We start from the raw sequence: 21300 nt of genomic DNA on the forward strand, positions 1-21300 counted from the left end.
TAAGGCGTACTGGACGATGTTTCTGAATTTTTTCCATTTTTGTTCCACATCCTCTTCCTCAGAAATGAACGTTTGATGGTGGTCACTCAGATATTCTGCGATTTGTGCCCTATCACTCTTGTTAAGCAAATATATTTTCCTTCCTTTCTTGGCATTTCTTATTACACTTGTAGTCATTGATGCAACCACTGACTTATGATCACTGATACCCTCTTCTACATTCACGGAGTCGAAAAGTTCCGGTCTATTTGTTGCCATGAGGTCTAAAACGTTAGCTTCACGAGTTGGTTCTCTAACTATCTGCTCGAAGTAATTCTCGGACAAGGCAGTCAGGATAATGTCACAAGAGTCTCTGTCCCTGGCTCCAGTTCTGATTGTGTGACTATCCCATTCTATACCTGGTAGATTGAAGTCTCCCCCTATTACAATAGTATGATCACGAAACTTCTTCACGACGTTCTGCAGGTTCTCTCTGAGGCGCTCAACTACTACGGTTGCTGATGCAGGTGGTCTATAGAAGCATCCGACTATCATATCTGACCCACCTTTGATACTTAACTTAACCCAGATTATTTCACATTCGCATTCGCTAATAACTTCACTGGATATTATTGAATTCTTTACTGCTATAAATACTCCTCCACCATTGGCGTTTATCCTATCCTTGCGGTATATATTCCATTCTGTGTCTAGGATTTCGTTACTGTTCACTTCCGGTTTTAACCAACTTTCCGTTCCTAATACTATATGCGCACTATTTCCTTCAATAAGAGATACTAATTCAGGAACCTTGCCCTGGATACTCCTGCAGTTTACCAATATTACGTTAACTTTTCCTGTTTTTGGTCTCTGAGGACGGACGTTCTTTATCAACGATGATAATGTCCTCTCTGGTAAGCCGTCAGGTATTTTATCGTTTCGCCCAAGGGGGGGTGCCTCTAACCTAAAAAACCCCCGTGTGCACGCCACACGTACTCTGCTACCCTAGTAGCTGCTTCCGGTGTGTAGTGCACGCCTGACCTGTCTAGGGGGGCCCTACAGTTCTCCACCCAATAACGGAGGTCGACGAATTTGCAACCATTATAGTCGCAGAGTCGTCTGAGCCTCTGGTTTAGACCCTCCACACGGCTCCAAACCAGAGGACCGCGATCGACTCTGGGCACTATGCTGCATATATTAAGCTCAGCTTGCACTCCGCGAGCGATGCTGGTTGTCTTCACCAAATCAGCCAGCCGCCGGAAGGAACCAAGGATGGCCTCAGAACCCAAGCGGCAGGCGTCATTCGTTCCGACATGTGCTACTATCTGCAGCCGGTCACACCCAGTGCGTTCAATAGCTGCCGGAAGGGCCTCCTCCACATTACGGACGAGACCCCCCGGCAAGCACACCGAGTGCACACTGGCATTCTTCCCCGACCTACCCGCTATTTTCCTGAGGGGCTCCATAACCCGCCTAACGTTGGAGCTCCCTATAACTAATAGGCCCGCCCTCTGTGACTGTCGGGACCTTGCCGGAGAATCGGCCACTGGCCCAACAGGCGAGGCATCCTGTGGTGGCTCGGAAACGATGTCATCACCACTAGGAAGCACCCTCTACCTGTTGGAAAGGGGTAAGGCAGCTGCCACGCGGCCAGATCCCACCTTCGCCTTTCGGCCAGGCACGCGCGAGCCCACCACTGTCCGCCATTCACCCTGGAGTGATGGCTGACCGGTAAGATGCTCACTGCCGGAAGACGCAGCGACATCAGGGGTTCCATGTGATTCCAAGGCCACCGAAGTAGGCATAGGTCTCACCACAGTTGCCCCAACGCCACTACGAGCCGACGCCTGCGCCTCGAGCTCGATGAGCCCAACAGACAAAGCCTCCACCTGCCCCCGAAGAGTGGCCAATTCTCCTTGCGTCCGCTCACAACAACCACAGTCCCTACACATGACTATGTTTACCCTACTCTATACGGTGACAAATTCCCAAGATAATCTTCTGATGAGCTACTCTGATAATCAAGAAACACTCACTGAAATACGAGATGCGAAAACTACGCTAGGTTTTCCCAGAAAAACTATTTAAAAGCTAAGCGCAGCAAATAAGTACAAAAACGCTTTATACAAACAGTACTCGCTGCTGCTGGTGCTCTCGCTCTGGCTGTCACAAGACAACTGCTGATTCAAGTGACTAGTGGCTAACGGCCGCGAAACAAACAAAAGACGGTTTTAGGGCGCTTTCTGTTCTAAACGATCAAGAAAACACTAAGAAATCTAACACGAAAACTACGTAAAGTTTTATCAAGAACTGTTAGTTACTATGCAGAGCAGATAAACACAAATAGAATCCCTTCCTTAGTGGAAGGTCGTAAACAAAATGCAAAATAAACGCTTTATACAAACAGTATATTTATTATAAACGTGACATCGATATGATGTTGGGAACGAGGGGGAGGATCTTGATTGATTGGACAAAATGCATACAATGCTGCAAGATCCAGTGAAAATAATAAAAAGCTGAAAATACGTAAAATTGGGGAAAATACGAAATATGTTGAAAAAAACATAAAAATGCCAGGGTGTGGTCTCCGCTGGTGCCTCGAATGACGTAATATAGAACTGGCATTAACAAACAGTACGCAAGTGACATGACTTAACATAATTTGTTGTTAATAAACAGACAGTGCCTGATCCTCTCCGTATGATGCTCGGCTACAGAGTGAATCCCTCGCATTGATCCGGTCCAGAGGGGAGGGGGAGAGGCAGTTGCCGCCTTTTTTAAACCACGTGACACAGTTGCCTGGGTGATTTCCCTGGATGACCTTGCTCAATTCCCATTGGTTCCCCAAGGGAGAGCCGGCCGGAGTGGCCGAGCGGTTCTAGGCGCTACAGTCTGGAAACGCTCGCCCGCAACGGTCGCAGGTTCGAATCCTGCCTCGGGCGTGGATGTGTGTGATGTCCTTAGGTTAGTTAGGTTTAAGTAGTTCTACGTTCTAGGGGACTGATGGCCTCAGCAGTTGAGTCCCATAGTGCTCAGAGCCATTTGAACCATTTTGAACCCAAGGGAGAGGGTGTGGGGGCACAAAAGAGCCCAAGTGGCTAGCCTGATACTAGATATCCTTATCACAAGGTCAAGGTTGTCCCATAAATACACCGCTATCCTGCTTCCTAGTTTATTTCCATATATTTTAGCTATGTATTTGTTCCACTTGGTATCCTCCCCCATTCGTCGGCACTGGGACCGTTGTGCACAAAGCACTTGCGTAACTGAACTGGGAGTGAGGAGAAATCGAGTGGAACCATTATCCTAAATTGATTTAGGGTATCTACTGGAAACTTAATTGACGATGACCTGTTGAAGATTTGTACAGGGCTCCTTACAAATACGAGTCCTGTGTTTTAAACTCTGGGTCATACACCCTGGCCAAAATGCTGGAGATTTCAATCTTCCTTGTTTACTAAATTAGTTACCTTTTAATGCAGTGGGGAAGAAATACCGAGAGCGGTATTTGGTAAAGTATGTTCGACGAAAGAGACAACAAACGAGGAATGATTTTAAATTGAATAGTTAACGATACATAGCGCTTGGACAACTATATTCCTAGCACATCAAATCCTCTTTTAGTAATTCTCCTTGTACTTTACTTGCCTGTTCAAGACAATTCTGTAATTACTGTGCGCTTGTCAGCGACGGTGAGTAGACATTATCTGCGATCATTTGGCACAGCGCGTTTCCCTGAGGCATTATTTTTACGGCTTGCGACGAGATGATTCTGAGACAGTATAGAAGCTTGGGGGCGACTAAAGACTCGTCTGGCCTCATTTAGCGGAAGCAAGCGCTTTGCCCGCCAGGTCGATATGACAGCTTTTAAGTTTAAGAGATATCTAATTAGCTGTTGTTTTCAGCCATGGAAGCTGAGGGACACTTCTCCGGCAAATGGTGCCGGGTGAGGGGATCTTACAAAGTATGAGAGACACGATTGTTCATTAGGCATAGAGCTCAGCAGCGTCTTCTCTGAGGAGAGAAAATAACAGTCATGTTTTGGAACATCACACCCTTGGTGTAGGAGGTATCGTTAAATTGCGCAAATTGACATAAAAATTATGTTACGTTTCTATACTTAGATAGTTGAATAGTAGACGACCCACTACGAATTTCGACGTCAAGACGCTGTTATGAACTCTTAACTCCACCGATAGTCTACATTTACATCTACATTTATACTCCGCAAGCCACCCAACGGTGTGTGGCGGAGGGAATCTTTTCATTAACATTTTTCAGAAACGTGTACAAAAAGGTATGCAGCTGAAAGAAATGTTACAGTAGCTGTCTTTGCCGCACAGGATTAGCCAAGCAGTCTAAGGCGCTGCAGTCATGGGTTAAGTAGTGTGTAAGCTTAGAGACTGATGACCTTAGCAGTTAAGTCCCATAAGATTTCACACACATGTGAACATTTGAGTAGCTGTCATTATTCACTCTGACAGAATAATTATTGTAACTATATGATTGAAATAGACAGTTGTTAGCAGAGAGACAGAAGGTAAAATAAGACGTTGTGTAAAATTCTCTTCCACCGTGGCTGTTATGTTCCTCTCTGAATACGACCAGTTTCTTTCCGGAATATGGGCATATCTGATCACCAGGAATCCATAACACAGTGGCTTCTATCACATTTTTTTAAAGTTATGTAAATCATAATCCACATATCTCAGAGAGAGGGGTTTGTCGGATGTGGAATAAAGCCATAGGTATCAGTAGTGCTACAAGGCTGGCATCAGTGCATTTTGTTAATGCAGGTGATCTACATCACGGGCAAGCATATGTACTGGGGCAAATCTATTGTTCTCTTTTGATTGACAGGTCCTTAACCTATTATTCTGCTTAGTGGATTACGACTCTCTGGGGATAAACTGTGCTTCCAAGAACACTCCACCATCTTCCCATCCACCTCACCCACCCATTCCTCCTCCCCCTCCACCTCCTCGTCCCCCACTCTCTGCGAACTTTCCTTGTCGATGCAAGTACACTACTAACCTGAGTTATTCGAATAGCTCCCCCCAACGTTCCAATTTGATTGACTAATTAATTAAATCGATCAATTAATTAACCCATTCCCCTCCGGTAAAACCCCCAGCCTTCACACTCTCCACCCCTACCTGGAAATCGGTGGGGAAAAGACTCATTTGTTTGGCCATTTACGGGAAATCAATTGCAGTGTGTGAAATACTGTTTAAACAATTCCAGGTAGACATGCCAATGTGCAGAATTTTGTTTATTTAAACAGTCTGTGGAATTCAAGACAGTGTTTGAAATACAATTTATTTATTTAGTTAAATAATTTGTCCAGAAATTGACTGCAGTGTATGGAATACTGTTTGTTTAAACAATTTGTGCGTGAGAAGGCAGCATGGAATATTTAAACAATTGTTGCGCTTTCTTATTCTGATAGCAAAAGGAAACACTGAGTGGGCTTAGTATATACTTGCTGCTGGAGGGATGTTAAGGCTGTTATTTTTTATCGTCCTTACTTTTTGAAGCACACTGTTGTTTAAGAACTGATGGGAAAACCAGATCAATTACATGTTTAAACGTTCATGCATATTTCGAAACCCACAACAGGTTAAGAAAAAGACACAGTATCACAGCAGATCAGATGTTTAAGAGATACGCCTAGAATTTGCAGCACTGTCATACAGATGAGAAAAATGGCAGGAATTTTCGATGTTCTAAAAATGCTAGTCTGGAGACGTTCCAAATCGACAATCGCAGGCAAGAGGCAGCATCCCGCCTGTCCTAACCAGAAAATCCTGGATTGCCTGGACTTGTCTCTGAACACTCAAACACGTGACTCTCTGAAGTCGCAGAACTTTTTGTAGATACCTTACACTGCCCCCATCTTGTTCAAACCAATCTGTAGAGACTCCTACGCCACACCATCCTCCAAAGAAGATGTCTTGTTAATCTGTGACATGATGGAACGTCCTGTGAATGGAGCGTTCTGCTAGGGTCTTACAGAATTTACCCACCAAATTGCTGCTGCTAGTGTAGGAGCACTGGCCACCACTTTCTCCTGATTCACAAACTATGAGGATTTCAACGCAAACTATTTTGTACTGATCGAGGAACATACAGCAGTCATGTTGCACTGACAGTTGAACACTGCAAAAGTGGTCTGCAGATCACGGATGGAATGAAGTGCGGTATAGTAGCCACCCACCAATTGGGGTCTCCCATGTGTGTGTCTATCGTCAGGGCACCGCCACAAAAGTCAAAACCACCCAGTGTCCTCATTATACACCACATTACTAAATGTCACAGACCATGGACTGGATATTAGTCTCCTTTCACCTCATGGCATCCACACGCCCACCACACCAAACGCCCAGAGGTTGGAGAGAGACTGTCACCAGGCAGTCAACTGATCAATTTACATCTACATCTACATCTATACTCCGCGAGCCACCTTACGGTGTGTGGCGGAGGGTACTTATTGTACCACTATCTGATCCCCCCTTCCCTGTTCCATTCACGAATTGTGCGTGGGAAGAACGACTGCTTGTAAGTCTCCGTATTTGCTCTAATTTCTCGGATCTTTTCGTTGTGATCATTACGCGAGATATATGTGGGCGGTAGTAATATGTTGCCCATCTCTTCCCGGAATGTGCTCTCTCGTAATTTCGATAATAAACCTCTCCGTATTGCGTAACGCCTTTCTTGAAGTGTCCGCCACTGGAGCTTGTTCAGCATCTCCGTAACGCTCTCGCGCTGACTAAATGTCCCCATGACGAATCGCGCTGCTTTTCGCTGGATCATGTCTATCTCTTCTATTAATCCAACCTGGTAAGGGTCCCATACTGATGAGCAATACTCAAGAATCGGACGAACAAGCGTTTTGTAAGCTACTTCTTTCGTCGATGAGTCACATTTTCTTAGAATTCTTCCTATGAATCTCAACCTGGCGCCTGCTTTTCCCACTATTTGTTTTATGTGATCATTCCACTTCAGATCGCTTCGGATAGTAACTCCTAAGTATTTTACGGTCGTTACCGCTTCCAATGATTTACCACCTATGGCATAATCGTACTGGAATGGATTTCTGCCCCTATGTATGCGCATTATATTACATTTATCTACGTTTAGGGAAAGCTGCCAGCTGTCGCACCATGCATTAATCCTCTGCAGGTCCTCCTGGAGTACGTACGAGTCTTCTGATGTTGCTACTTTCTTGTAGACAACCGTGTCATCTGCAAATAGCCTCACGGAGCTACCGATGTTGTCAACTAAGTCATTTATGTATATTGTAAACAATAAAGGTCCTATCACGCTTCCCTGCGGTACTCCCGAAATTACCTCTACATCTGAAGATTTTGAACCGTTAAGAATGACATGTTGTGTTCTTTCTTCTAGGAAATCCTGAATCCAATCACAAACCTGGTCCGATATTCCGTAAGCTCGTATTTTTTTCACTAAACGTAAGTGCGGAACCGTATCAAATGGATGGAATAATCGTCCAGCGCAGACACCCATCATTTTGAATCTTCTCAAGCAACACACATGTCTGCTTCTGCCGCCACTCACTCAGCACACTGATTACTTTGCTAATCCCTACAGCCACAGGCAAGAGTAGACTGGCCGGCGCATTCTTTGAATCTAAGTGCCTACCAGAGGCTGAGCTAATCCATAACTTCCAGTCGCTGAGTCTTCGTGACCACTCCTGCTGCAGAGTCAAAAAGCAGTGAGTTGGATGTATACTGTTGTTCTAACCAGTCCCAACCTGACACAGACCCCCAATTTTAAAAATTCACTTTACCCAATCTGAAACAGCGATGTTGTTGACCATACACCTCGAATTTCTCACGCAAAATGTAGATTTCACCCTTTTATATATTTTCGAAGATAGAAAAAAATGGGAGATTCACGCTGTTTCACGTGACTGAAGTATCGTTGCTTGTTGTGAAAATCCTGTAACAGTACAGCATAAGCTATAGTTCCTCATTATTCTCTCAAAGAGTTAAAAAATCAGTTCTAATCAGCTGGATATCTGTTACATCCTGAATCACAGGACTAGAGTATTAAATTCATTTGTAGCTCGTGATGGAGTGCTAAAATCTACCTGTGTAATGGGACACCTCCACACTTCCGAATTCCATTAAAGTAACTAAATGCTTCGCCATATATGAAGTGTCTTAAGGTGACAGCCAGAGAAGTTGTAAATATCAGTTTTATACCACGTATCATTTTATAAATCCAGTAATACAGATGATTGTGATACGATGGTCATTTTTTCCTGCATTGGTAGGAAGTTGAAGTTTCGTTAAAAAATATCGCTGCAACGAAAAAACGCCGAATCACCGCTCCCACTCCTGAATCGTGTCCGTGGTAACCTAGCCATTGCTTCCACCCGCCAGGTGGCACATCACTGATATTAAATTGATAGACTAATTAATTAAATTGATCATGAGAGTCACTTAGCATGACGAGTAACTTTTTTTTCAGCACTTGGATTGCACTCGCCAGGTAGGTGAAATAGGAATCCCTGGAGGTAAGACGATATTCTTTTCAAGGAACACTAACGAGAACCAACATTTGAAGCTGACCGCTGAAGTATTCTATCGCTCGCAACATACATTTTGCGTAAGGACCGGAGCTCTCCACTTAAGTAGTTTGGATCTTCTAGTGAGTTTTGATGTAGTTTCCCTTTTCACAAAAGTACCTCTTGCGGATTCCTTGACTCTAATTGGTCAACAGTTTGAATCGGACATTACTGCTTTGTTTCGACATACTCTTTCCTCAACTTATTTTATGTTTAACCAGGAATATTTTGAACAGTCTGACAGTGTCGCCATGGGCAGCCCTCTGTCTCCTCTGGTGGCTAACCTCTTTATGGAGGATTTTGAGGAGAGAGCACTTGAATCAGCGGTCTGTAAACCAACTGTTTTTTGGAGATACGTCGATGACACTTTCATAGTGTGGCCGCACGGAGAAGAAAAGTTAATGGAGTTTTTTCATCATCTTAACTCCATCCATGAGAATATTCGATTTACTATGGAACTAGAGAAAGATGGCTGTCTTCCATTCCTGGATGTTTTGGTTAAACGGGAGAGTGACGGCACTATGGGACATTCTGTCTATTGCAAGCCTACTCACACCGATTTGTATTTACATTCCTCAAGTTGCCATCACCCATCCCAGACCATGAGTGTACTTAAAACCCCTTTACACAGGGCACACACTGTGTCGGATGCAGAGAATTTGCCTAAGGAACTGGCACATTTGAGGGCGGTGTTCAGTGACAATGGGTACTCGACTCGGAAAATTAACAGGGCCTTCTCAACTAGAGCCAGGAACCGGGAAGTGGATAAAGAGGAGGACGCGCCAGCCAAGTCCCTAGCTTTTCTTCCCTTTGTCGGAAATATCTCCTTCAAGATAGCAAGGATTCTTAATCATTTCAATGTGAAATTCTGTAAGAACCAAGTAGACCACTCCATTCACAGGACGTTCCATCATGTCACAGAGTCAAAAGACATCTTCTTTGGGGAGTGTTGTGGTGTAGGAGTCTCTACAGACTGATTTGAACAAGATGGGGGCAGTGTAAGGTGTCTACGAAAGGTCTGTGACTTCAGAGAGTCACGTGATATCTTCTTCGTTTTAGTGTTCAGAGACAAGTCCAGGCAATCCAGGATTTTCTGGTTAGGACAGGCGGGATGCTGCATCTTGCCTGCGATTGTCGGTCTAGAACATCTCCAGACCAGCATTGGTAGAACATCGAAAATTCACCGAAAATTCATGCTATTTTTCTCACCTGTATGACAGTGATTCAAATTGTAGGGGTATCTCTTAGACATCTGATATGCTGTGTGTCTGTGTTTTTTTCATGATCTGTTGTGGGTTTCGAAATATGCATGAACGTTTAGACATGTAATTGCTCTGATTTTCCCATCTGTGCTTAGACACAAGTGTGCTTCGAAAAGTAGGGAAAATAAAAAAAAATAACTTCCTTAACATCCCTGACTCCAGCAGGAAGTATAGACTAAGCCCACTCAGTGTTTCCTTTCACTATCAGAATAACAAAGCCCAACAACTGTTTAAAATTCCATATTGCCCTGTCACCCACAAGTTTTCAAACAAACAGTATTCCATGCGCTGCAGTCAATTCCTGCCAAATTCTTTAGCCCCGTAAATAAATAGACGGTATTCCAAACAACGCCTTGTATCTCATAAATAAATGTATTCCACACAATCCCATGTTTGCCAGAAATTGTTTTAACAATATTTCATACACTGCAATCGGTTTCCTGCAAATGGCCTGTCAATTGAGTCTTTTTCCTGCCGATTTCCAGGTGGGGGAGGGCTGGGGGATTTTCCTGAGGGCGAGGTATTAATTAATTGGTCGATTTAATTAATTAGTCAATTAAATTGAAAGAGTTGGATGGAGCTGTTCGAATAACACAGGCCTGGAAGTGTAGTTGTATCGGTGAGTGGAGTTTGCAGAGGGCTTAGGGAGGAGCAGGTTTAGGGGCGGAGGAGCGCAAGGGGAAGGGACATGGGTTTGTCAGAAGGATGGATTACCCTCAGGGGGTCATCATCTACTAAGCAGAAAAATAGGTTAAGGACCTGTCAATTAAAAGAGAACAGTATGTTTGCTCTTGTATGCAAGCTTGCCCATGATGTAGACAACCAGCACTAAGAAAGTGCACTGATGCTGGCCTTGCCTTACTACTGGTATCTATTTCATTTAACTGAAATTAAACCAGATTACTTATAGCTACAGGTTAATGTACAATTTAAATGATGATTATTAATTATATCTGAATTAAAAAATTAATTTTAATAACCAAACATAACCTTAGTTGTAATAGAAGGAGCTGATCTATTTATAGGCACATTAGCAATAATCACTTCATATGCTGTGGCAGATTGTGGAATTCCTGTACCAAATCCTTGATAATTATGCTTCATACTGTGTTTTGGTAAAAAGAAATTTTGTTAACAAAGAAGACCATGTTACTTTACACTGTGGTTGACGAAAGTCATGGGCTACCTCCTAATATTCTGTCAGACCTCCTTTTACCTGGCATTGTGCAGCAACTCGACGTGGTATGGACTTAGCAAGTCGTTGGAACACCCCTGCAGAAATGATGAGCCATAATTGCAAAAGTGTTGCTGGTGCAGGATTTTGTGCACGAACTGACCTCTCGATTATGGCCCATGAATGTTCGATGGGATTCATGTCTTGCGATCTGAGTGGCCAGATCATGAGCTCAAACTGTCCAATTGCGAACAATTGTGGCCTGGTGACATGGCGCATTGTCATCCATAAGAATTCCATCGTTGTTTGGGAACATGAAGGCCCAACATAAGCATTTCCAGTCAATGATCTGTTCGATGGAACCAGAGGACCCTTCCATTCCACGTAATCACAGCCAACACCATTATGGAACTACCACCAGCTTGCTCAGTGCCTTGTTGACAACTTGGATCCATGGCTTCGTGGGGTCTGCGCCACACTCGAAACCTACCATTAGCTCTTACCAACCAAAAACAGGACTCTTCCGACCAGGCCTCCGTTTTCCAATCGCCTAGGATCCAACTGATTTGGTTGCGAGTCCACGAGAGGCGCTGCTGGCGATGTCGTGCTGTTTGCCAAGGCACTTGCGTCGATCGGCCCATTAAACTAAACATTGCTGCACTGTTCTAATGTCATACATTCTACTTTCATGTATATGGTTATTTCACATAGTGTTGCTTATCTCTTAGCAATGAAAACTCCATGCAAATGCAGCTGCTCTCGGCCGTTAAGTGAAGTCCGTCGGCCACTACATTGTACATGGTGAGAGGTAATACCTGACATTATATTATTGGCACACTCTTGACACTGTAGGTCTTGGAATATAGAATTTCCTAACTATTACCAAAATGGAATTCCCCACGCGTCTAGCCTCAACTACCATTCAGTGTTCAAGTTCTGTTCCAGTTCCTGTCGTGGGACAATAGTCAAGGCGGAAACCTTTTCACATGAATCACCTGAGAACAAATGAAGCGCTGCCAATGCACTGCTCTTTTATACCTTCTGTATGCAATACTACCGCCATCTGTATATGTGCATATCGCCATCCAGTGACTTTTGTCACCTCAGTATATGTGTCGTGAATCAGCTGTCTGAACAATAATTTTAGCGTTTTGGAATGTTCCTTCGTCTCATGGTATGGTAGTGACGTGACAGTGATAAAATGAAGTTAAATGATAGTATGGCATTATCGGATAGGAGTCACGTCTGAGGTTGTTTGGCTGTCTGGTGCAAGTATTTTTATTTGATGCCACTTCAGCGACTTGCATTTCTTTGTTATAAAGATGAGATGGGATTTATATGTCCCGCACTGGTGGAGGAGCAGTGTGAACACAGCCCAGGTAAACGATTGCAGAACAAGTTTGTTTAAGAACATACAAACAAAAACTCCTTCTTGGAGCAGGCTTTCACAAGAATCGTTAGTGATAAAGTTCTGTTGCTACTTTATAGAGACAAGCTTGTGACTGGGCAGAAGGCCCCAAAAAATCACAATGTTAAAGTCTGCATTCACTTTGAAACTGAAAAGTTACAACACAGAGCTGTGGCGACAGTCAGTAGCAAAGTCCACTGCAGTCTCCAGTGTAGAAGCCACTTCCTTCTGATGGCTGAGGTAGTCACTGGCAGTTACACGTTGCGGCAGTGACTGTTTGTGACGATTTTCTTGGCGAAAGCTCTGACTAATGGACCACTACTGTGGCTGGTGCCTGCCCCAAGGTTTCTCGAAGGAAACTAGTCTGGCACAGCTTGGCGCCAGACTTAATACCGTGGCACTGCCAGGATACACAGATCCATTTACAACCATGTAACCCCATGGAAAGAAATAGATTGCAGGCTCAGCGACCGTTTGTTGTGATCGCACTGCCGCCTGTCGGCCCAGTGGACGCATAATGTCTTCTGACTGTCATCTCCAGGTGTGACCCCTGTGACTTCGCCAGGTAGGCCACTCGCATGACACTGGTGTCCAAGAGGTTGCTAGTAAATAGCACGAATAGTCCATACACTGCATCCCACATCTAGAAGTCCCAGCAGGTTCTTGACTCTCAGTCGGTGGCTCGCAGAACCAGCAAACCCAGAGGGCTATTGTCAATGTCCACAGGAGTGCGTACATGGATCAGAGGAGCGCTGATCACTCTCAAATCCATAGGCTCCGCAACCTGTTGAGACAGTGATTGAATTGTGTTGTTGATGGTCCCAGGAGGAGAGTTGTTCAACTGTGGAACAAAACATTGTAAAAGACTGCTGACTGGAGGGGCCAGCACACTATATGGAGACACCTTGTTGATATGATTGTGGCCTGTGGAGATGTCTTGAAGCTGCAGTTCTAACAGGGCCTGACCAAACAGACGTGTGATCACAGCTGGCACTCAGTGCTATCGGCTCTTGGAGAAGCCCAGCGCCCAGATTTCATCCTGTATGCATCAAGCTGATGTCGTTATTGGAACAGAAAGGGGAAAATTTCAGGAATGTTAACGTGGAGGGCCATTAGCAGTGACTGTGGTTTCCGGGAGCCCCTCTTAAATGGAAAAGTGATTGATTCATTTGAATGAAGGATGCCAATGACTTACATCAGTCATATGGTTCCCACTGCCATGTTGACAACAATTAATCAGGATTATCTCAAAAAAGGGCATACAAAATCTAAATAGAGATATGACCAAGGTGACGCCATCCCTGACTATGGGAAATATCGTCAAACTGGCACTACCCATTTACTCTGACAGGCATTGGATGCTGCAGTCATTTTGGTAATGTTGGAGTCAATTCCACATCAATAAACATGTTGCCTAACCAGCTGCTTGGTCAAAAAAACTCCCAATGTCCCTTGTGGAAGAGTCGCATTATGTGTCACCTGAGGGCATGCTGGACTAGTACTTGATTGTGACTGTTGGTTCCCTGTAGAAATAGGGTGCCTTTAAAAGTGGATAATTTGTTGCAATGATACAAGAAGACTTGTACTTCCTGGCAGTCCAGTTGTTTGCCATCTGTCCATTAGACGGAGTATTTCTTGGGTGACTGGGTCGTCAAAGGGTCAGTGGTTCAAATGGCTCTGAGCACTATGGGACTTAACATCTGAGGTCGTCAGTCCCCTAGAACTTAGAACTACTTAAACCTAACTAACCTAAGAACATCACACACATCCATGCCTGAGGCAGGATTCGAACCCGCGACCGTAGCGGTCACGCGGTTCCGGACTGAAGCGGCTAGAACTGCTCGGCCAGGGTCAGTGGGTGATGACTACCACATCTAAGGGGAAGGTGGCCCTGCTTCTTCTGCTTTAGTGTCTATAAGGAATCAGACCTCTTGTGCTAAAAAAAAGTTTCTGGGTCTTGTCGCAGCAGTAGTCAGGAAAAGATATTGACGTTTGCATTTTGAACTGTGGAACTATGCTTGATGTTGTAGGAGTAGTTGGACGAAAACAATGTCCACCCCTGTAGACGACACACCATCCTGGAAAAAATATTGGAATCAGCCTTGAACAATAACAAAGTACGTTTATGGTCAGTTAGGAGTGTAATCTGCCTGCCATACATATAATCACGGAACTTCCTTTCATATCTGGCTGTAGTTGCACTGTGCCTACGTTAATGTTTTGGAAATGATCACAGTAGGGCACTCTACCCTGTTGACTTCATGATAGAGGACTGCACCCAATCTGCAGTCTGATGCATCAGACACCACAATAAATGAATTGGATGGGTCTTAGGCTGTAAATCAATGACTGGGATGTGTCATAGACTGTAAGGTATGTCCAACAAAGAAGAGCTTGTTGTAGATCCCAAAGGCTTTGTCACATTCAGGAGTCCAGTTCCATTTGACATTGTGCTGCAGTAACCGATGGAGGGATTCTGCTATAGCAGCTGCATGGGGGATGAAATTCCTGCAGTAACTGAGTTTTTCCAACACAGATTAGAATAGTTTAGCGTTCTTAGGGTTCAGAAGTTTGCAGATGGCTTGGACATAGTGCAGTGTGGGCTGTACCTTTGAATGCTTAGGACATATACCAAATATTCGATATGTGGCACAAGAAAAACAGTATGTATCCTTGTTGTACTTGAGATTAGTCTCCTGGCGCACAGCAGATCGGGTGTCTAGGTTGTTCACTAAGTTTTGAGCATTTTTACCTGTAACAATAATGTCACCTAGGGAGTTGGCCTTTCTGTTAAAATCACGTCAGATTTTCTAAGTAATGTTGAAAAACAGCTGGGACGATAGCAACGCCAAAAGAAAGCTTATTGTAGCAGAAAAGAACCAAAAGGGATTATCATGTGAATCAATATTTGCAAAGATCTTGCCTCCGGTAAGGTGTCCCATGATATCTTAAGCTTTTGGGATGGGGTAGGTATTGACGACGTACTGAGCGTTGATCATGACCTCAAAGTCTCCAGAAATCCTGAGTGACCAATTTGGTTTCTCCACAACGATGATTGGGTTGATCCCTTGACTGTTAGAGACTGCAGTCAAGATCCGTCATCTTCCAGGCATGGGAGCTCTTTCTAGATATTATCCCTAGTGCCTCTCCGGGGGACTCCACCTTGACAAAGCATTCTCCATGCGGGTGGAGAGGCTTGTGTATCTGCGTGACGCTGAGGGCTATGCCAAAGGTAGAAGACCTACTGCCGGAAAAGTCTCAGCTGATGGATCAGACTAAGAGTGTCCCACAACGTCCCATCTTCCCTATCCTCTCCTAGTTCTTACCCAATTCCCTTTCCCAAAACAAGGTGTGATGCAATGCATGCTGAGGGGTGCATGGTACGTGGGAAGATGTGCCGCAAATCGAGCCTCAGGGATACTGGGCGACCTCCCTGAGTAAGTAGCCTTACACCGCCCTGGGTATTCGTGGGGTAGACCCTGTAGATCGCCAAATCTCGTGGGACCACATGGACACGACTAAAGAAAATAAATTAAAACAAACTGTCTCAGACACCCAAACATCGGGGTCAGGCTCGATGGAACACATTCCCACTACTGAATCAAGCTGTAGACCTGAGCCAGATGTGGCAACTGTAACCAAGAAGTTGGACCAGGTCAAGGTTAAAGCCTTGTCTGGGGCCCAGAGGAGGAAATTACTCAGGGAACAGAGAGAAAAGGAAGTGAAAGAATGGCATCCTAAAGAGAAGTGGAAGGAATTAAAAGGGCCTGAACCTAAGACCCCCAAGAAAAAACTGTCTCAGGTTGAAGGGGATATGCAGACCCCCACAATATCGAAGACAAGCAGCAAGAAGATAAGAGAGGAATCTAAGACTCCCTCCTTCCTGGATAAGCGAGCCCAGAAAAAGCTGAGGCAAGAAATAGGGAAACAGACCTATAGTACTGCAGTCTCGGTTTTTAAGATGGCAGTTATCCAGGAAGGCTATCCACTTCACAGCAGGAGTAAATCGTACAGATGGCCCTTTTTGAAAAGATTGGAGAGGACGCTGTTTCAGGACCCAACTTCAGGAGGGTCTATCTAGATCGTGATGCCCTCATTTTTGTCTGTGATAGGGTGCACATGGTGGAATGGTTTAAGGACAAGATACCCATGGTATCCCCATGGGAACATGCGAAGCTGTTGGTCAAGATGGCAGCAGAGCTACGTAAGACCGCAAAGCTACCAATATGGGTACCAAAGATCCTTAAGGATGTCTCCTCTAAGACTTTGTTCGAGAAAATAGGGGCCCAGAACTCAAAAGGCTCGACAGAAGACTGGAGAGTGATCAACCAGAAGGTTGTACCGGAAGGATGAACCCTGGTGGTGGAGGTCTAAGAGAAGTCCCTGAAGGCGATGCGAGAGCAAGACCTGAAATTGTTTTTATGGTTCTCACAGGTCGCTGTCAGGGTTATCAAAGACCTCAAAGGACACTGGAGTTGCTGCAGATTAATCTGCAGCACAGTAAAGGAACCTCTGCTGCCCTAAGCCGCTGCCTGGGGAGGCAGGAAGTGGATATGGCCCTGATACAAGAACCCTACTTGTATAAAGGGGGAGTATCAGGCCTTGGTGGCACTGGAGGTAAACTGATTTATGCTAGAAACCTAAGAAACTCCAGAACATGAATCTGTGCCAGAAATGGAGTTTCTTTGATGCCAATGATGTATTTCTGCTCCAGGGACCTAGTGACCATTAGAATGCGGCAATGTGAGGAAGGTATCACGAGGGAAATTGTTTTGGCCTCAGCTGTCCTTCTCCTATGGAGGTGAGGAGACTGGTAGAAGCTTGCTATCGGAAAGCTGACTAACTGTTGGTGGGATGTGACGCCAGTGCCCACAACCTAGTGTGGGGCAACAAGGACACTAACAGTAGAGGTGACTACCTTCTTGAATTTCTTTTAGCTAACAGCTTGGAGGTCCTGAATAGGGGCAATGAACCTACATTCAGGAATAGCAGAAGGGAGGAAGTAAATGACATAATCTTTGGTTCCATGATAATAGGCAGCTATGTCAAACAATGGCATGTGGCGTTAGAGCCATTCTCATTGGACCACATGTACATTAAATTCAAGGTTGAAATGGGAATCAGAGAGACCATGACCTATAGGCATCGCTTATTGGAAATTAAAACCTCAATAAGGAATCCAGTAGAGTTCGAGGAAGTAGTGACCGCATATCGGGACAACTGCACAATCACCAAGAAATGCACAAACAGGAGTGTGCCTTGGTGGAATAATAATTTGGAAATGCAAAGAAAACCGGTATGAAGACTGTTTAACCTTGTGTCACATAAACGACAATGGGCAAAATATTGTGAGGTCCTTGTCAACTAAAACCTTGCAAACAGACAAGCAAAGGAGGCATCCTATAAGGCATTCTGTGAGGAAGTGGAGAGCACGGCTGCTCAAGCCAGACTTCACCAAATCCTCACTAGAGTACCAACCAATCCAGGAGGTACATTGAGGAAGGAGGATGGGGAATATACGAAGACAGCACATGAGACGCTGGAACTACTACTCAGAACTGACCTTCCTCAATATGCTCTGCCAGACAACACAGACCAGAATATGATCCTGGAGAGACAATGGTTCTCAGGCACTTGAAGAGAGAACTGGGAATCGGCCAAGGAGCGTGTGGACTTCAATAAAATCCAATGGATGGTGGGAAAATTCCAACCATTCAAGTCATCTGGCCCAGATGGAATCTTTCCAGTTCTCCTGCAACAGGCAGGAGAGAATCTTCTAAGAGTCCTATGCAGGGTATTCAGGGTTAGCCTAGCAGTAGGAATGATTCCCAATGCTTGGAGGGCGGTGAAGGTAGTCTTCATTTCAAAGCCAGGGAGAATTGATCATACCAAGGCCAAGGATATGAGACCAATCAGTCTGTCTTCCTTCATTCTCAAAACATTGGAAAAACTGGTTAATGTATATGATGGGGAGAGGAGGTTAATTAGGGCCCCTCTACATTCAAACCAACACACATATCAACCAGGTAAATTATGTGAGACAGCTCTCAATCAACACATTGGGAGGGTGGAGAAAGCACTTCACTGCCAAGAAATAGCCCTCTTCATCTTCCTGGATATCAAGGGGGCCTACAGTAACATGATCTTCGATTCCATGGTAAGGGCAGCAGAGATGCATGACCTAAGAAGCACAATATGTAGGTGGACCAAGGCCGTGCTTAGTGAAAGTAGGGTAGAGGCTACCATGATGAATGAAAAGATGGTAATTGACATCACTAGAGGCTGCCCACATGGAAGAGTTCTGTCCCCTTTATTGTGGAATCTAGTGGTGAACTAACTCATTGAGGAACTAAATTCCAGACAATGCTTCTGCCAAGGATATGCAGATGACCTTATCATAGAAGTACTTGACAAATTTACTGACACAATTACAAATATGGCAGAAGGAGGATTGGACATTGTGCAAGACTGGTGCATTAAACAGGATCTAAGGGTTAATCCTAAGAAGACTGTTGTGATGCCATTCACGAAGAGGCATATCCAATACTCAAGTTGGAATCTAAAGCTCTTTGATGAAACTCTACCTGTGAAGGGAGTAACCTTAGATGAGAAACCAACATGGACCCCTCACATTAAGAGCATCAGCTCCAAAGCGAAAAGTACTTTAGTAAGTACCAGATGGGCTTGTGGTAAAAACTGGGGCCTAAGCCTCAGAGGTAAGCACTGGATATACACCACAGTGGTTAGACCTAGGATTTCCTATGGGGCCATAGTGCGGTGGAAGAAGATAGAGCAGCTAGTTGCAGCTAAGGAGCTTGCTAAGGTGGAGAGACTGGCCTGCTTAGCCATAACAGGCGGAAATAGCACCACAACAACGGCTGGAATGGAAGCCATGCTGGACATGCCTCCACTACACCTTTGGGTCAAGATGGAGGCAGCAGCTGGGGCATACAGACTTACAACTGGTTAAAAGTGGATCTCATCAGGATATACAGAATCACACAATAAGATGGTGACTGATGTAAATATAGGAATGGGTAGGAAAATGCCGGCTGACTATATAATAACCCCCAAATGCTTCAACAAGCCTTATAATATAATAATTGGAAGTAGGGAGCATTGGGAAAAAACAGTCCGACACCGTACAGAGGACATTAATTGGTTCACCGATGGGTCAAAATCAGAACAAAGAGTTGGGGCAGGAGTGTATGAGGTTCAGCCAAGACTGGAGGGCATCATCTCTCTAGGAAAACTGACCTTGGTATTCCAAGCTGAAATTACTGCAATCAGGGCATGTGTGGTGGAGAATATGTGTAGGTACTAAATCTATCGAGACAGCCAGGCAGCCCTGAAATCACTGGCAGCTCCTGCAATGAGATCTAAGATTGTAAAATGAAATTTTCACTCTACAGCGGAGAGTGCGCTGATATGAAACTTCCTGACAGATTAAAACTGTGTGCCGGGCCGAGACTCGAACTCGGGACCTTTGCCTTTCGCGGGCAAGTGCTCTACCAACTGAGCTACCCAAGCACGACTCACGTCCCGTCCTCACAGCTTTAATTCCGCCAGTACCTCGTCTTCTACCTTCTAAACTTCACAGAAGCTCTCCTGCGAAACCTGCGGAACTAGCACTCCTGGAAGAAAGGATATTGCGGAGACACGGCTTAGCTACAGCCTGGGGGATGTTTCTAGGTCCCGAGATCGAGTCTCGGTCCGGCACACAGTTTTAATCTGCTAGGAAGTTTCAGATCTAAGATTGTTGCAGAATGCCATAGGGCTTTGGTGGATCAAGGGGGAAGCAATAGAGTAAACCTGGTTTGGGTCCCTGGCCACTCAGGGATCTGTGGCAATGAACAAGCCGACAGATTCACCAGGATGGGGCAACGACTCCACTTATTGGACCGATACCTGTCCTGACAATCACTAAGGCTATGATCAAACTAGAACTACGAAATTGACTTAGGAAACAGCACGTAGAATATTGGACCAAGGTCCATAACAAAACCATGGTAAGGTAATGATGCTCAAGCCATGCTTTAAAAGAAGCTCTGTAACCCTGAGATTGAACAGGAAAGAGATCAAACTCATGACTGGACTGATGACTGGCCATGACAATTTCAAAAAACACCTACATACAATGAGTATAACGGAAGAAGGCCCTAAATGTAGGATCTGTCATAAGGGTGAATAAACTGCATCACATCTAATCTTCGAATGCATGGCATTGGAGAGCAGAAAATACAGAATCTTTGGGACAAGTAGACCTGAAGAAATTGTGTCTAACAAAAAACCGGTAAAGGAACTCCTTGAAATATTTAAGGGCATTGGTTGGCTTTACTAGACATACAAGGAGTGATACCGCACAATAAACTCGATTGCAGTGCAGGCAGTGGTGGATTAGACCTAAGCTGTTTTAGCTTCCCTGTCAAAATCAAATCAATCCCTAGTGCAAAAGGGATGGAGGAGGAGGAGATTAGTGTTTAACGTCCCGTCGACAATGAGGTCATTAGAGACGGAACACAAACTCGAATTAGGGAAAGATAGGGAAGCAAATCGGCCGTGCTCTTTCGAAGGAACCATCCCGCCATTTGCGTGAAGCGATATAAGGAAATTATGGCAAACTTAAATCAGGATGGCCAGACACAGGTGTGAACCATCGTCCCCCCATTTATGTGCAAAAGCGATGTTACATGCCTTAAAGAAGCGGGATGTACCTGACGGGAGGAGGGCGACATGAGTCTCAAATTCTGTGGTACTCGTAGAGGTGACGTAAAGAAGTGGATTCACATTCGTGGCGTAAGTCCCATATATTGCTGGCAGAGTCATGGAGTTCCAAACCCATGCCACTGAAAGGTGGCTGGCCGTTGTGGCCGAGCGGTTC

General features: G+C 44.8%; 1 non-coding gene across 1 annotated transcript; it reads right to left on the bottom strand.

The window, feature by feature from the left end:
* Positions 1–19875: 19875 nt before the first annotated feature.
* On the bottom strand, positions 19876–19950 carry Trnas-cga (transfer RNA serine (anticodon CGA)). Its single transcript has one exon. It is a non-coding gene; the product is annotated as a tRNA-Ser (tRNA).
* Between the last annotated feature and the right edge of the window lie 1350 nt (positions 19951–21300).

The sequence above is a fragment of the Schistocerca serialis genome, chromosome 1, assembly GCF_023864345.2.
Source record: "Schistocerca serialis cubense isolate TAMUIC-IGC-003099 chromosome 1, iqSchSeri2.2, whole genome shotgun sequence".
Lineage (NCBI taxonomy): Eukaryota > Metazoa > Arthropoda > Insecta > Orthoptera > Acrididae > Schistocerca > Schistocerca serialis.